This window comes from Morone saxatilis, unplaced genomic scaffold (assembly GCF_004916995.1).
Source record: "Morone saxatilis isolate NCDOM2014 unplaced genomic scaffold, NCSU_SB_2.0 Contig16, whole genome shotgun sequence".
Classification (NCBI taxonomy): Eukaryota; Metazoa; Chordata; class Actinopteri; family Moronidae; genus Morone; species Morone saxatilis.
In genome coordinates, this window is record NW_023339718.1 from 5,218,741 (window position 1) to 5,223,961 (window position 5,221).

Here is a 5,221-nt window from a genome sequence, read left to right on the forward strand (position 1 = left end):
CGCATCACCATACACTCCTTCACCTCGCCGTACTTGCAGAAGTACTCCTTCAAACCCTCTGCGGGGGGGGACACAAAACAAGATAACTTTTTTTAATAGAGCAACTCTAGTTTCACAAAACTTTGTATTTTTTAGTTAAAATGTGTCATATTTTCCACTAAAATTACAAACAAATAACCACATTTTTTCTAAATCACTCATTCCTCTTATGGAGTTCTGTATGGGTGCATTCAGTCTCACATTCAAAAACTTCATAAAACAAAGAAATAAAGGAATTTAATGTAAGCAAACAGTCTTTTCACACAAGTTCCCATCTGATCCATTTTTAAACACAGTGTGATTTTATGAGCTGCTGCTGGAGACAGATTTACCTTGTGTTGTCTGCCAGCTGAGTCCACCTATGAACATTTTGCTGTGGGGAGAAAAAATGAAAAAACAAGAGATAAAATATAACAAATGTATACATTCACAAAAGGAGGAATCAGATATATGAATATAAAAACTTGTTGTTGAGGTTTTAAAAGTGCAACCCTGGAGGGAAAGAGAGCAGCTCTGATTTTGGGAGGCTGGAGGTGTGTGAAGCGGCTGCGCACCAGACTCCATTCACAAAACAGCGGATTTAACGGAGCAGAGGTCCGGAGGCAAACTGGAGACTTTTAAGTGTAAATGAAAGTTGTTGCGTTACCAGGGGTCGTGCGGGGAGTCCGTGGCGGACAGGCTGCTCTGGCTCCCTTCCGTCTCCATTCCGCGTCCTCGCTGTGTGCGTGAGTGACTGTGACCGTCCGAGCCGAGCCGTGCCGTGCGGGAGAACAGGCGCAGAGTGAGTGAGAGGATCTGGGCGGGTTTGGCCCGGGGTGACAGAGAGGGGAGCGGGCCAGATGCAAGGCTGGGAGACTCCTCCTCCTCTCCTCCTCTCCTCCTCCTCCTCTCATCCCACAGAGACAGACGGCAATGCGCGGCAGACCACCACGCCACTTCTGCTGCAGACTTTCAAAATAAAACACATGCGAGAGACAAAAGTGACCATGTGAGTTTTATTAACTATATTATATTAAATCTATAATCAGGGATAATAATAATAACAACACTAGTAATATATTAAAATTATAAAAAAGTATATACATTTATGATCATTCTTAACAATGTTACATAATGCTTTGTAATAATAATAATAATAATATTTATAATAACAAAATAATGACTATTACAGCATCTTTCTCACTAATGTTATAAAGAATAAATAAAAACCATGGAAGGAAGATTAAATCAGAATAAGGCCAAAGTGCAACAGAGAAGAACATTTAATTAAAAACAAACACAACAGAACATTACGAGACACAATATAAAATACAACTTTAGACACAATCAATAGAAAAGAAAAGCAATCAATCTATAGATAAAATAATAGTAATAGCATAATAACTATTTTAGACAATAAATTAATGTTTTAGAGGTTTTCTGGTAAACAATGTGAGCAATTGTGAAACATTCAATCTAAAACAAAGATACAGAAAATCAAAATCCACCTGATCAGGTAACCCAGGTACTCGCTTTTTCTAAGTGACAAACATTTATTGTGAAGGTAGAATCTCCAAACTTCCTGTCACATTTTTGCCCACTTGACACAATTTCCGCCTTCGATAAAGTGTCAACAGGCAGGATTTATAGTTACAAGCACAAACCTGTAGCTAATGATCTCTTCAAATGTCCAAACATCAGCTCTGACTGCACATTTACATGATGATTAGTCAGGAATTAAAAACATCCATTTTTCCCATGTTTTTAGGAATATAATGTGCTATAAATCAGGCTGTGAATGATATATGAACAAACCCTTCTGTAAAGGCCTTCAGAACATATAAAGGAATAAAACTGGAAGGTTTGGTGTCTGTAAGAGCTTCTGAAGTGGAGATTTATTTCTCAGAATATGAGACAAAACTCATTTTGAGAAAACTGCCTTTATTGTAAAACTAACAACAGGTGAATGGGGTCAAATTTTAAACTAACAGATAACAGTATGAAACTTACCCAGTTGATTACTCACATTAAGACAGTTATTTTTTGTATTACAAGTTTTCTGAGATTTCATGTTTAAATATGCAAATGAGGCGTTATCTGGTGCTAACGTTGTAGTAAAATAAATTGTGTATTTTAGTCGTTTTCGTTCGACTAGTCTGACAGGAAACACGTTATAGAAGCAGAATAAACTCAAAGCAGAGCTCAGAGCATGAAAAAACATGATTATTATTATAAATTTGGCCACTGTTTCTCCTTTAAACACCCTCAGGCTCTCCGTTGTCTCTGATATGAACTATTAACTACAGTCGCTGTGTGCCGGTGTTCGGAGTGTTTTAAAGCACCGTCCACCGGCGCCGTGGAACAGGAGGTTTGTGTGCTGTGTGCTCATTCACTGCTGGGGTTTAAGTATTTAATTAGTACCAAAGCCAGCTCCGGCTAATCTTCTCAACACTGACTCAACATGTGACCTGGTAACCAATGTGAAGGCCAATCAATAGCCTGAGCCGCTCGCAGACAATGACGGCTTTGACTTACGGCGGGTGCAGAGTGGACGCCTCGGAGTTCGGTGCAAAAGTTTTGGGGCTTAAAGTCTGGAGACACGAATATCTGTTCCACCGAGGTTTCAGAGCCGGTTCCTTCATTTCGAACCAGTTGTTTGCAGTTCGTTAGCCAAAGAGCCGCCACTCTGCTGGTCTAGAACTGCTCACAAAAGGGTTTTGGGTGCCATCTTTAGGGGGTTTTCCACCAACAGGAAACCGGCTCCGCTCCAGTATCACTTCCACACACCTGGTTCTGAACTGTTCTGAGCATTTAAACTGAAATTAAACTGGTTTGGAACTAAAAATAGCAGATTTTACTTGGGAACTAAAGTCGGGGTCATATTTTCCATGTTTTACACTGTAAATCGTTTTAATTAACATAACTTAATCTTAAGAAAACAATTGTTGAATTGTAGAACTGAAATCTGTAATCATCCTTCAGAGAAACTAAGAGATACTTTTATACTTTGAGTACATTTCAGAGGCTGTATTTTTTCACTATCTGTACTTCTACTTGATTAAACATGTGGACTTTTACCACCATGGCTAATTTGTCCCAACTCGTAACGTCGTGTTCGAGCTCAGCCTGCTTTGGTAAACGTTAAAGACCAACAGCATCATAACGTTGAACACATACGGACATAATGACATGTGAGTCCAGGATGAAGGGGGAACTGATTTGTGAAACTTTGGGAGGCCTCTAAAATATTGACTATATAATAATAATATACTCTGCCTCCAGAATTTAGATTTTTGGGTTGGTTGTGGCCTAAATGTCTGATTTAATGGCAGCCTTTCTAGAAAATTGTGATGTTTTTAGGATTTTTTCTGCAATGAAATTGTGTGAGAACATGAACAAAAAATGTGAGTTAACTTTTGTATAATTCATTAAAAATCAAAACCAACTGGTTTCAGTGAGAATAAAACCGACTGTTTGGAGGGTAAATATTTTGGTGGTTTGAATCTTCAACTCTAGAAACAACAAGGTGAGTTTGCTGATGTATGAGTCGACGTTTTGTGCTGGAAAACTACGATTATTGGTTGAATTTGCAGAAAAGTTGCAGTGATCGGACATAACTGCGACACTGTGCAAGGAATTCACAGAGATTGAGGTTGAATTTACATTAATTGTTGTGATTTCAGCTTCCTGGAGGGTCTGAAATCTGCTTTTTTCACTCTGAATTTCTGTTTTTCTACATCGTCGTTATCATCATGGATTATGTGTAAACTTTGCTCTCACCCGTAGACGTTAACCCAACCCTGAGCTAGCTTTGGATCGTGTTGATGAAGAGGAGGTTAAAGAAGAGTACACAGGACTTTTGATTCAGATTCAGATTCGTGCTCGCTGCTCGCACAGGCCCTCCTCCAACCTCCGAGCAGATAAAGCTCTGGAAGTGGGACAGCGGCTATTTGGACAGGAATTAAGGGGTGTGTTAAATTTCTGCATGCATGATCAATGGGGTTGAATGGCGGGGATGTGGATAGGGGTGGAGGTGGAGGAGGAGGAAGAGGAGGAGAGAACACAGACAGAGGCAGCCAGCAATGGCTCACTAATGAGAGATGGACAGTGTGGATTGTATCTCATTACCAATCAACATAGCTTTGAGTCCTCTGGAGAGGGAGAATGCGAGCTCTAATGTGTGCTGCATGTGGTCCATTTTGATAAACCCGGCCTGTGTGCCGGAGCATTAGTCACAGCGGTATCTGAGCCGCTGGAAATCCACACACACTGCCCTCTGTCCGTTTTGGTGGGGAGTTTTCTCTTGAATAGTACAATGGGACTTAATTACAGGTCAGCGGCATGTCTCAGGGAGATAGAGGGAGCTCTGTTACCCTTCCAAATACAGTATAATGCCATCTTCCCAAGGGTGGGGTGGGGTAACAAGAGCTCCACACAAAAAAGGTGCTGATAGGCCCGAACCTGAGAGCGGTATAAGGTGATCCAGGCAGAGAAAGTGAGCGTTTTACACTGAAAGAGGGAGGAAAAGATAAAGGGCGACATTAACTCTCTAAAGGGGTTCTCTCCCATTCAGTTTGGCCTCTTTCGTCTCCGAGACGCTTCCAACTAATCACTCCGGACAACAACGGGGCGGATCACAAAGAAATCTTCAACTCTGATAAATAAAGACAAGTGTAAACAGTTTAAAGCCACCTGTGGAAGCTCAAACACACTCAGAGTTTCCTTTTAATGAAAGAATAAAGTCAGAGAGGCTTTAAAAACAACAATAAACAACAATAATGGACATTATATTTTAATTTTGTGACATTTAGACAGTTTTATAGTACACATATGTTTCTGTGAGAGTACACAACTTTATTTACGTAGCATCGGAGTTATTATAGTTTTAATTAGTTTATATTTCAGGGTTTCGTCGTTTCGGTTTAGTTTTTATTGTTTAAAAATGTTTTTTAATAATAAAATAGAGGGTAAGATTTAAGAGGGAAAATCAGACAATATTCTCCTTTTCTTTGGTTTTTTATATCAAAATACAAGTAATTTTTTCTCCTGTCAACAAAATGTGTCACCCCTGTCAATCAATCTCAATTTTAGCGACACAGAGTTAAGATTCATTAGTTAGCAAGCGGAGCTCACTCAAATTACTGTACAAAACACACAACTTTATCAAGTGATTGGGGGGGGGTAAAGATATATTTTATTGGAG